At 38.1% G+C, this 13,434-nt stretch overlaps 1 long non-coding RNA gene across 1 annotated transcript; it reads left to right on the forward strand.

The window, feature by feature from the left end:
• The first annotated feature begins 738 nt into the window (after nucleotides 1-738).
• Nucleotides 739-9,391, forward strand: LOC135325602 (uncharacterized). The gene is made up of 3 exons (XR_010386459.1): nucleotides 739-889; nucleotides 7,787-7,839; nucleotides 9,149-9,391. It is a non-coding gene; the product is annotated as an uncharacterized LOC135325602 (long non-coding RNA).
• The last annotated feature ends 4,043 nt before the right edge of the window (nucleotides 9,392-13,434 follow it).

The following is a 13,434-nucleotide window of genomic DNA, read 5'->3' on the forward strand; positions in this document are numbered from 1 at the left end:
GAGTATCTAAATCCAGACTGCAACAAACCCTAAAGTAGACCCTCGCCACAGGCCTCAACAGACGTGTCTTCTCCCATCAGATGCCTTTGGTGGAACGCAGCAGCCACTCTCAAGAGCAACAAGTATTTCCCTAGTAACAGACCAATGTATTGATGACATATTTCTTTATCCACACCTGTCCCCAGATTCGGGAACATTGAACGTTCGTTATCAAGATGGACTACTCTGAACTCTGTATATTAATTTTCAATCGGTTTGCTGGCTGTTTGCCCTAAACTCCTCTCTCCCTTGCAGGCTGCTAGCATCACTCTTCCTGCATTTCACCTTGTTTCCCTTCTCAGGGCATTAAAACAAGTAAAGGTACAAGACAAAATGACAAATTATCCATTTCTTCTACTAACTCATATTCTAGGCTCTCTTAACAGTCTAAATGAATACAGAGTACAGGCTACCCTGCTACTCAAGATAATAGGTTCTTTTCCTTTAAAGGTTGCTACTTGAAGAAAAATCTGTTCATTGTCCATTCACTGGTTTTAACATTGGTATAAAATCATGCTGTGTTTCAAAACACAGCCTAATACTGACATACACTATTCCTCAAACACGCACACAAAATCCAGAGTACTATGTTAGCATATTTTGCAATAAACATTCAGACTATTCAGTTTTTACATTTTCTGATGAAACTTCTGCTAGAAGATGTACGATGTTTTGTTTTTTCCAGGAAGAGTTCAGCTCAAGGTAGCCACATCTGCTGCTTGCCCCCGCATCAGCCCAGTATGGTGCAGATTCAAAAGGGCCACAATTCCCGGGACACTTGCTAAGGGCTCGCTGGAGACGTACCAAGAATAAATAGCGAGCAGACAGTAAGCTCTCATCCCAGGAACAGGTAAGTTATGTATAACGGCCTAACTAAACCCTTAGCAGCCACTTTTATTGCTTGTGAGACTGCAGAAAAGAGAAACTATGTGATGAAGGATTAGAGCTCACCTCTTTCTTTTATCTCTGAGCAAGAAAAGTCACGGCCATCAACGGCAGTCCTCTGAGCACGTGATGGATGCCTCAACTTAAACCAGCTATTGCCCTGAGGAAACAATTAGGTCTTTCCATTGACTGCACTAAGATTTAGAAAAAGCTCTTCAAAACCATAGAGCTTCGAATAGAGTTGAGCCCAGAAGTCTAATATTTAGATGCGAGTTCCTCCCTGCCCCGCAAAGCATGGCAAAACACCAGTCTAAACTCGCTTCAGCTCAGCTGGTTTCAGTGGGAAGGGAGGTTGCTACTTTGCTCTGTTTTCTGAAAGTAGTATTCCTCCCTCTGCTAATTATTTATGCCTTGGTTTTATATTTGCAACAATAGCTCAAGCACTGTGTTGGGCAAGAACTCTCCCTCCACCATCCTCTACAAAGACTGCAGGGTATGACAGAAAAAGGAACAAAAGTAATTCAGCTCTGCCCTTTTCTATAGCACACCCAGCAGGCAGGCTAGGTGTCTGCAGTAAATATGGAATGGCATTCTGTACCAGTAGCTTTCCTAGACATAGTCAGTAAACCCAGATTCATAACTTAAAATTAATGACTAGTATCCTGGACAGGGTCAGTAATCCACAAATAAGCCGCAAGCAGATTTTTTTAATTTAACCTGTAAAGCAAACCACAGTATATATGAAATGGGAGAGGGGGAATCTATATAAAGCTGTACAATGCAGAAATCATGGGGCAAACAGCTACTAGGCCCATGTAACAGATGTTGGTTACTTCTCAACATACTCAGGATAGCAAGTGACTTATTTGGCAGAGGAGAGACAGTTGCTGGAGGAGTTTAAGAGAATCATCTCAGGACAGACATGAAGTATTTAAAAAGAAAAAAAAAATCCAAAACAAAAACACAAGTGGCCTTTGGAAAACAGATTATTTCCAGTCCTGCTAAGACTCATTTCTCAAGCAGACGTCCAAACGGCAAGTAGCCAAGAAGCTGACCCACGTTACACTATTGTACTGTTCAGTACCGTATTATTCAGCCAATTCTACAGCTCAGGCACCAGTTTGTCCACCTGGCAGAGATCAGATAAGGGATTCCCACATACCTGAATGGGGCGAAAATAAAGATATGTTAATGTTGGCATTGATGCCAACAGCAAAGCCACTTAAAATAAATGAGTACCAGGGCTGTAGCTAAGTATCAGGCACCCATCTGTGTGGTGTCTGTGCTAAGGTCTAAACCAGTTTCCCCAGATTTTATTTGCAACAGTTCCTTTTCTGATATTTTCTGATATTCTGATATAGGCAAAAAACCCTAATCTCAACTTCAAGTAGGCATCTGCCATCTTCTACACAATCCAGTCAGTAGAGAGAATTATAATATAACCCCTTAAGGTAGCATTAATTGATTAGTTTTATCCAATATTATCTAGTTCTCATTTTCAATTAATCCTGTTAGGGTGGGCATATATACAGAGGGAGAGAATCAGAATCTGCATCTGCTACCAGAGGGAAGCGTTAGCATGCACAAGCACAGTCATGAGATTTATAAAGAGAGTCCGTCTGTGCTGAAGATTAGTAGAGTCGAGACATGGTGGAACACAGGACTAGGAATAATACCTTGCTACAGGGATGGAGGGGATCAGAAACATAATGAAACAAGAACAACAACTATATTTTTACTAGTATACAAATGCCAGAAGATCCAGCTAGAGCAAACCCCCAGGATTCCAACTCATGACATACCCAAATTCTGCTAATTTGAGAGGGAATTTTTTTCTTGGCCTGTCACTACAGAGATGAAGCTGACCAAGAAAGTTAGGACAATGCAGTTGTTCAATGCACTGCTGAGCTAAACTGTAGGCATTTATTTTAACTTTTATTACTGTTTTCCTTATTTGATCAGTGCTAGATTTGATGTTTATTGTATCTCATAAAAAGGCATTACAGTCTCCTGGTCACTCAATTTGATTATGCAAACCAGCACACATGTAATGACTCTAGGGACACAGTCAGGCATCTGTAGAATTGAGTCCAAGATAGAAGAGTTATATGTGCACAAAATACTAATTTCAGAAAGAGTATTTTTTACTTCCTCTACAGATAATACTGGCACTACTTACCACCAGTATAAGGTAAATTTGCATTCCCAAATAAAAGTGTGATTGTAAATTGCACTTACGCACCCATACCATTTTAACGTACGTAGCCTCGATACGTGTGAAAGATGCAGAATCAGTGGCTTTAGTACGAATAGCAGCCAAAGCACCACCTTTCCAGAGCCCTGGATGTCTAACCATACTGTTATTTTCACTTATGCCAGTTAGACTTAGACAATTTAGAAATGACATCATGGGCTACCATTACTTATTCCATTTTGCTGTGTTGCTAACAGGCATTTGGGGCAAACTTTTTACTACAGTGCATCGTTACCTTAACAGTCAACAGAGATGCAGTAGGACATTATCATAGTCCCTAAAGAGTGCACTGCAAGTATTGCTCAAAGTATGATTCTATTCCTAAAACAGATTTAGGCTGTGTACCTCTCAAGGCAAATAGTTCTAATAATACTGTCTAGCAACTTCTGGAAACATTAAAACTGCACCATCTCTGTGTTAGCCGAGACAGTAAGCCCAACGCCTCTAGGACATGTCTTATTTTTTACTTTATCTATATCAACATATTCAGGACATCAGCTTGCAAACAAAGCTTTAAAACCAGTAGAAATATTTTCCTTTAAAATTTGATTAATGCAATATGTTCGCACACATGCTCATACAAAAACGATTACTCTCCAAACACTTCACTGGCAGCTAAATTAATTTACTTGCACAGACCTGGTGCCACACATTGTTTTGCGACTTATTTGAGAAACTTTTAACGGGCTTCCTTTCCAACCTTTGTGAGGCTTAGGCTAGCAGGACCTACACTGTATTCCATGTAATATAGATACGGAGTTAAAAGAGATCTTGCACTTGTGTATTTCTTCTTACACCTTTCTAGGCTCCTACCCGGGAACCTAACAATCTGATTCCCTTAACATTTTCTTCTCTATTTACCTGGAAGTCTTCAAAGATTACCCTATTTTCCATGTGATTGTTAATGCTAATCAAGAATGTTTTGTCTCTTGAGAATGAGAGAACTCTCTCCCACCTACCTGCCCAAAAGCATGATCTCCCTCCCCCACTTCTAAATGAGTAGCTGGGTCAGGTGTCCAACTTCTCATGCTCTTACTTTCTGCCAGGCACTATATATTACAACCCTTTACAGATGTAACTAGGTATACAAATTTTTGTATGAACCATGTATACAGTAAAATATATGTCTTAAAATATCACAAAACTGAAATAAAAAGTTGAGGCATAAAATGATGACCATTCCTGACTGAGTCAAAAGCTTTTCAGGAAGGTATTACAAATCAGAGCAGAGGAACAGAGAGCATAGACAAATTTATTGCACTTTTTTTTGGAACTTCCTACTAAGTGTTAAGAGTTATTCAGTGCTTTCAGGAAAATGTCATTGTGGATATTTGCAACGACAGTTATAGAGCAGAATGCACGTCTACCAAGAAATAATTTGGGCCAAAGCTGCAGTGCTATAAAACATCACCCATATTATCTTGTGCCAGAAGACACACAGAAAAGAGACTAGCCTAGCAAGCAGCTGTTAAGCCAAAAATATCCTAGAGCTGTATTTATTCCAAAAATATTTGCTCTTGGACGTAGTCCTTTGGCTCCTCTATCTCTAGAGAAGGGCAGAATTTTATACGAGTAGTCTGTATTTTTCCTGTTTAATCACCACTGCCCAAATATAAGTGAGATCTATAATAATATTAGAGAAAATACAAGTTAATGATTTATTAAAATATTTCAACATGTATTATTTTAACCTTAACAGGTTACTCCTAAAAATCCAATAGAAATCAGAAAGCTACCTAATTTGAAACAGGAAAAGTATTCTATTATCAAGAAATTCTATTTGCATTTTTGATTTAATGCCATTTCTATTCAGCAGTAACTAGTTTTAATAAAAACAACTGCAAACTGCAAATAAACATTTCTAGTATGAAAAAGAATATGTGTAGTTACCAGATTAGGAAGGACAAAAAGACTAAATCTTGAAGGAACTCTAGGCTTATACTACTGAAACCACTGAAATCTGAGAAAATGAGCAAGCATGTGCGCTTATATGTATATATACGTACACACACACACACACACACACACACACCCATATGTGCATGCATAACAACTCTTAAAAATAATTCTTAGAAATATTTTATCCAGCTCAGATTCAGGACAACTTTTCTTAGCATTAATTCTCGACAGGTTTGAGTATTACTAGGGACACCAACAGGCTAATTTTTCTTCCAGAAGACAGGAAATTTGTAGCAGTTTTGAAAACCTGGATGAAGAAACCCTGCTATGCCTAATTTGGGGGGGGAGAGCAGGTGACAGACGCCAACAACACTGGGCAAATTCCAGGCCTGAGGAATCTCCCATATTCATGTGTACCCACTTCTAGTTTTTTAGTCTCCCACTATGTCATTTTAACCATGGGCCACATGCTATCCTGTGAAGCCGCTTTCAAAGCTATCACGTTCACTGTCAGTTTAAAGATCAGGGTGGAATGGACAATGAACTTTGTTCTACGCTTCCACTCTCCACATTATTAACTCTCCACATGGAAGTTTTTGTGATTGTGCTTGTAAATCAAAGACTAGTATTTTGGATCCATTCTAGTGACCTGTACCAGGAATTTACAGCCTGGTAAAACAGACTGAATTTTCCTAAAGCCAAATATATTTACTCAGCGTTCACTTTGATCATAGGAGGGCTCTTATGTGACTTCACTCAGGAAAAAAGCTTGTTGTTGGAGGTAAATAACTTGAAGCAAAAATCTAACTCAAACTATAATTTGTAGGACTAATAGCTGCCACCAGGCTGAAATAGAGACTGTATCTATAGCATATTCAAAGGCTTAAATGATGCTGACCGGCATACATCTACTAACAATCTAGCTTGCTTCAGTACCGATAACATTGAAACTGGCAGCAGAGATTTCAGCACCAACTATACAACTTGAACCCTGAATATGTCCTTGTATTAGCAGCCTACACAAATTGCATTGCTGCAACTTCACTGGTCTTGTTTGCCAAAGTTTCCTAGATTAAGCCCACCCCAGCTACGATATGATGCTACAACTACATTCCTGAATGCACTTGCTGACACCCTACAAAAGGGTTTAGACTTTAGAATTAACCTAATCATGTGAAAGATATAAACTATTTTTTTGCATTAACTTTTTTCCCCACAATCAATTTACCCTGTAAAACACAAGGACAAAAGGTACGGCAGCGTAGCAACTGACGTCCAAAAGAAAACACACTTGACAGCTCCATCTCACAACGTAGCCATTCTGAAGTCTAAACTTTTTATACTTAAATTTTATTTATAGTTTTATATGCATCTGCTTGAAAAGAAACTAGTTCTTCAGTTTCAGGCATTCAATAGTGTTGTCTCAGACATCATTAAAATAATACTTACAAATAAAAAAAAATGCATTTCAGAAAGTAGTTTGCTTGCTCCAGCAATGTAGAAGAAACACCTTTTAGATAGCTTTACAAAAGGGTCTGGGATGAAGAAAGGCGGCTACTTGCAAGTGTTAGTAATCTGACTGCCATATTCAAAACAGCAAGTTCTTCACAGTAAAAGAAGCAACTCAGTGATAATCTAGTACTTCAGAAAGATCTTAGCAAAAGAGCTAACTTACCTGCTTTGAGTGAAACACTCTCATCCCATCATTTTCTCAGTGTCTTAGATATCTCTTCAATACACAAATCCAGCAGGTATTTATAGATCACTCCGATTCATTATGCAAATAGTATGTAGCCTGCTGAATTTAATTGAGAGGGAGGAAATACCTGCAGAAACAAAGATATGGGAATAAAGAAGTTTTCCATGAGCAGTGAATTTACATGCAGCAAGAAATTTTAACCATCAAAACTTGCTTAGTATTTTAGAAGTATAGCTCCTAAACCAAATCTGTGTAATTTAGCCACCTCTAAAGACAGCTCAAGCACCTTTCTAGAGAAAGTATTGTAGGAAGAAATACACGAGGAGAAGGAAAGGTATAGTATACTCACCAGGCGCGTGTTAACGACAGGAAACAGCAATGCTAAGAGGGCCCCATTTAACATATGCATCTGCAACCTTAGAAGAGAGATGAGATATTATTTTCACAGATTAGAAATGAAATGCAAAGTTTTTATGTAGTATGTTATATGTACATGTTATGTATAGTTATGTAGTATTTCATGTAGTGTATCTTTCATAAAAGGTAGCAGGAAATTTGAGAAAATTCTGCTGGCTTTAATTTGAATAAAGCCACTGTTCACTGCAATAACCAGGATAAGAACTCTCTTTAAATAAACATTTTAATAATTTCCTGAAGTAGGACTGCTTTCTATAATGAGCTTTGGATTCCTAGAAGGTTTTGACTGCCTGTTCATATTAATCCTGTTCATATTAATCCTGTTCATGGTCCAGGCTGCTAAATGGTTGAAATTTTGCTGTTCATTTTGCTTTCAGAGCTTAAAATAGACATTTGAGAAAGTTTTTACTTTCATCCAACTCCATAAATGTACATGACATCAAACTAAAGCTTTGGGAATTTGGAAGAAGTCTGATTTTTGAGTCACTTAAATAAAAGAATTATATTTGTAAAGATGCAACAGAGAATCCCAAGCAAAGAACAGGGAAAGAAAGTAGTATTTAAATTACAGTGCTGTATTTTATTTTATACAGCTTTCAGTCATCTCTCCCTGAACCACTGTTGCATCAGGACCTACAGAAGTAAGGTCAGTACTGTTTAAGTCTACTTTATATAAGAGACAAAGTAAAGCATAAATTTCATTCTACAACCACTGCCTGTCATAAACTCTATTAAAAATTACAAAGTTTATAAGTAACTTGGGGCGGGGGAGGAAGGTATTACAATTCCAAAACAGTTCTTCAAATGTCATTTATATGTCAGGACGTCAGAAAACAGAAAGGCTCATTCTGAAAAAGAACAAATACTGCAGCCTCTGCCCTGCAACCAGTCCTTTGCAAATGCATAGTAAATCCAGGATTTCCTAGACACCAGACTTACTTTGCACGCTCTCTGAGATGAAGAGGCACTAGTACTGTATCTCTGCATTCAGCCTACTCCCTGCCCAAATAAGGAGCAGCAGGAAAAAGTTGTAGTGAGACAGTAGCACCTCCAAAACAATTCATGAGGCATGCCCCCAGCATCATATTTTCCAGTCACTGCCTAGACTAAGAGAAGAAAGAGCCGAGTGAACTGTCACGGTGGCAACTACAGCCATTCCTGATTATCATTCTGTCTGGGAAGTCCCATGACCCTCCTCACAATATACTAGCTGTACCCCTATCATGCAACGCACATGAGAGAGGGCCTTTGAGAGCAAGAACTCTATAGGTAAGAACCTATAAAAAGTATGGGCTGTTTACTGGACTCTACTGCACTAGTCCATTAGACCACTTCCTAAAGTTAGTAACAATAAAAGATTGCACACATTTGAGAAATACCCAAATCAGTAGGAATCTGCTTTAACTATTTAACTTATCTCCACATTTTAAAAAATAGACCCATACTGTACATATGGCCTTCCATGAAGATCAGCTACTAATTTTTAGTGAAGATAATCAGAAAGTACGAGGCACATGACATACATTTAACAAGCCCATAGGTTATTCTGTAGAAGGACACCTGTGCTCTCATCAACTACTGCGCGAATAGGTGTTGCCTGTGAGACCAAAACCACCACCAGTACAAAAGAAACAAGGGTCAGTGGACTCAGCACCCACAGCTGAAGCCATGACCCTTTTCAAGGTCTCATCATTCAGTCCAGCCAGTATGTCTTTCTAACTAAGGGCTGGATGCGTATCTTACTATTTTATGACTTAAGCCACAATCAACTTCTAAGCACACCATGCAAGTAGACAGAAATGCAGCAAGGATGGGGCATTACCTGAAAAGAATCATTGCAACCCGACATGGAGGACAGTCAAGAAGAAAAATCTGAAACATTAGGCAAAAAAAAAAGAAAGAAATTAATGATACGATCTTATTTAAACTCTATTTTGTGTATCTTTCTTCCTCAGTTCTGTATGTGACAGATCACTTCTACTAGAAGAACTGTTTTACAGCAGAGCTGGAAAAGACTAAAAATCATGAACAAATTAAAAGATCTCACATTACCTACATATACAAGGATTTAAGCAGTATGAGCAGCATCTAGGATTCAGCTTCTGCCAGTTCCTAAGAAGCAAATCAAGTTCTAGTCCATTTGAAATTCTCTCATTATTAAATATATATATACTTATATATAGATCTCTCTCTCTCTCTCTCTCTCTCCCTCTCTCAGGGCTTTTGTAAAGCAGATTACTGTATTACCAATCATTTCACTATTGTAGCCTCTATAGCCTTACTTTGGGAAGTGCTAAGAGGCTTTTATAGACAACCATCTTACATTAGATCTTCAAGACTGGGTCCGGCACTGCTGAAGCAAAGGAGAGTATTGTCATCATAAATGCTTAGTATTCAGCACAGCAGGGACCTTACCATGACCAGAGGATATCTCAGTATCCGTTCTATAGATAACCTTAGCAGTCATCTTTAAATACATTTGTTGCCTTATTTCCATAGAGTATTTTTGAAGTACTGTTTAAATTTCACCAGTAATTAGCTATCTATTTCCTAAAACAAAAAGTAGCCTAATGCAATTTGAGCAGTATATATTTGTTTCTCTTCGCAGGCCAAACTCCTACCATAAATACGACCTGGTTTAAATCCTTATGTAATAAAATATTGTTGATTAGCAACAATCTCCCATCTAACTTTCACAGCAACTTAAAACACTTCATATCAGCAAGTTTTACTCTGGATAAAAAGAAAAAACTGTGCAAGTGTTCAGTGTTAACCCCCTACCCCCCTTTTTTTTTAAAAAATATTGTCCACTATGGGGGGGGAGGGGCACGCGCAGAAGAATTCCTTCCTAGTTTGGTCTGCTCTCTGAGAGAAAGTATTTCAGTAAAAAATGGATCATGCTTTTTTCTGTTGTTTCTAAAATAAGTGCACAATAGATTATTTCACTGCCAAGCTACTAGTCAACTCATTAAATCACTCCAAGTGAGAATATTTGAAGAACATGTCCACTTTGGGGACAAGTTGGATAAACTGAACAAACCTATTTCTTTGAAGTGCTACAGGGCCTACCTGGCCAGGTAACTGATGGATGTTCAAATTAATTACTAGCAGGCAATGTACTTGCTATAGCAACAATCGAAAGGTTGAAGGCTGCATCATTCTATTCAGCCCTTGTGCCTGAAAGGGCCTGTTATTACCATATGAATAGATGCGCACATTTCAAATATTTTATTTCCAGTGCAGGTTCCTAATATACAGCCATTTATTTCTCTAATCAAATTACTTGTATGTTTTAATTCAAGTCCGTCAGTCTCAATAACAGTTTAGAATGTACACATACACTCACAGGAAAAAAAATCTTTTTCCTTAGTCATACAGAACTCTAATAGAGGCACAGCAAGAAAAAGGCATCAATTAATTTAAAGAACCTCAAGACATTTGCTTAGTGAATGCTCCTAAAAGCCAATCAGAGTTTCTTTCAAGTCTTGTATTTAAAAAGCAAGCCATTTCTACTCATCAAGGAAGGTTAAAGAGTAAGTGAACACAATGGATGCATGATGACAATCTGCTAGTGGATGCTTTCTTTGCTAAGGAAAAAACAAAAAACCCACAAAATCTTATGTGAGGTCTATGTATCACCTTACACATTAAGGCCCATATGGCTTCTGGGAAAAGTGTCCAACACTTACTAATTACATTTCATCATTCTGTCATTTGATATTTTTGCAACAGACTCTGTCTACTAACTAAATTAAAGTTTCATCAACTGCGGACTATATCCCTTCTGTCGTGGACCATAAAATTTTCCCTTCTGTGGTCTCTTATAATACCTGTTTTTTCCCATGCTATTTGTATATATTCAAAGTATATATTCAAAAAGTCCAACTTTTTAAACATTCCATGATATATGTTAACAGAAGGAGAGACGGCATTTAGAGTCCCACTAGTTCATTTGAACCTTTAAATTCAGGTATCTTATGATTTCCTTACATTCATTTGAAGTACTGTTCATACTTAAATGAAGAAAATTCTATTCCTCCAGTACAGATTTCATTTTTTTCTTTTTATTTCCTACATCTTAAAAAAAAACAAAAACAAACTGAAATGTTTTTCTCTGTGTACACAGAGAAATGTGTCTTAATCACACCAGTCATTCACTTTTCTGACACACTGCAGAGCGTTCCAACTACTGAACGGCAGAGGAAAAACTAGGGTACAACTCTATGTAGCAGCTGAATCTTAATGTACCTGCTGAATCTCACCATTGAGGTGAAACAGTAGCAAGTATTAAAAAAGTATGGTCATAATAGTTACAAAGATTGAGATGAACTCATCAACCTAATCCAAAATACTTTACTGCCTCAGAGACAGGCAAAGAAGAGAACAGGATTCACAGCTGCTCATTTTCAGGTCAACTCTACAGCAACAAACACAGTTTCCGGATTTGTGATGGCAAAAGAAATATTAAATATTTTTGAGCATGCAAGTCCCTCTGTTATGAGGGATCTTTCAGAAAAATGTGTTTGTCTTTCATTTTTGGGAAGGATAGCAGGGAATTTAACTGGCATGTTTATGTTAAAACTTTAAGATAGTGAAACAGATCTTCAAATGTTTCAGCTTTAGCAATTTAATATCAAGCACTTTCTCTCTAAATACCTACTTTCCATGATAAATAAACCTCACAACCTCTTAAAAGGAATGTTTTACAGACCCTTTGTAGCAGATTTACAGAGGATTATTTCACAGAGTAGATTTAAATGTTAGAGAGCACCATCATTCAGCTCACATAGTAATTAGCAGCCTGAAAATACCTAGTTCACAGCAGACACGCTCATAAGCTCTAACGTACTGAGTGTTCACATACTCATTCCATAATAATATTACATTTCACTGTCATACTGGAAACGCAATCCTTAGCCTTGAGGTAGGAAACAGCTAAGTCTTATAAACTGAACAATATCATATAAAGTTAGTGACATGGCTGTGAAGAGTACCCAGCTTCTGTGTTCCTGGTAAAACTCTGAAGGTTTTACTTGCTCAGACTAGCAGAGATAATAGCCCCCATCCTAGCTGGCACGTTGCAGACACGAGACAACATATATTTTAAAGTACACTGAAGGAGGCTCTTCCACACACGTTTTTATCTGATCATCATTGCGTACATTCAAGGCAGAATAGCTAAACTTTCAATTTAGAAAAAAGCTAAGAAACAACCGCAATATCCCTCCTCATTTTACCCATTATATTTTCACGTGTTACAAAGGAAAAGAAGGACAAAAGAATTAACTGGAAGCCCAAAATGTACAAAGTAACATTTGAGAGAGGAAAAATAAGCTATAAAATATTCATTGTCTGACCTGCTGAATTCTGGGCACAGTTTTGGTCATTCCCTTCCCTCTCACTTTTACACACACACCACCCACCCAAAAGACAGCAGATTTGGGAAAGGGTTACAGAAGTCAACAAGAATGATCAAAATGTATTGAATAGCTTCCATACATGGATCAATTTAACACATCAAGCATCTTCGACCTGAAAAAGATTTTGGGCTGAGGGGAGCGAGAGAAAGAGAGGATACAAAATCATGGGTGGTCTTAGGACTTCTTATCTGTGCGTTTCCTTACGTGGGCACAGCACTGTGAGTCAGGATGCTTGAGAGACAGAAAGCAGCATTTCAATCTTTCACCAGCACAGGACCAGGAGATTCTGAGATTCTTTTCAAGTAATAAACTACAAAGAAATTCAAAACACTGGTAAATCTGCAAACAGAACTTCACTTCAAGCCTGAGGACCCAGAAGAAAACAGAAGTCAGAAAGTCAGTCAAATTCCTAGTTGCTCTGCAAGACCATAAGTACCGTCCATCCCCATGGGAAATATTTCTGGCACAAAGAACTGCATGAGCAGCACTCCCTCTGCACAAGCCCAAATACAAAGGTCACACCAGAACACATGATGGGTCACCAGGGCTGTTAGAAGTTGGAGACTGTAAGGGAGAGGATTGCACTGCTTAGCTATTCGTCTACTGAGAGGAGACCTGAAAGAGACTAAACTCATGGTTGCATTGAACCAACCCAGGACTGGGTTGAGAATCAGCCTGTTCCATAATGCATTTCTTGAACCATGCACTGAGAAAGAAGAGAAAGCTCCAAGTGATATCTGCAGCTCTGGGACAGACTGCAAAGAAGGAAAAGGATATTTCCCCCCCTGCATTAATATGCTTAAAAATTGTATACAGTGAAC

The sequence above is a fragment of the Dromaius novaehollandiae genome, unplaced genomic scaffold (genome assembly GCF_036370855.1).
Source record: "Dromaius novaehollandiae isolate bDroNov1 unplaced genomic scaffold, bDroNov1.hap1 HAP1_SCAFFOLD_143, whole genome shotgun sequence".
Classification (NCBI taxonomy): domain Eukaryota; kingdom Metazoa; phylum Chordata; class Aves; order Casuariiformes; family Dromaiidae; genus Dromaius; species Dromaius novaehollandiae.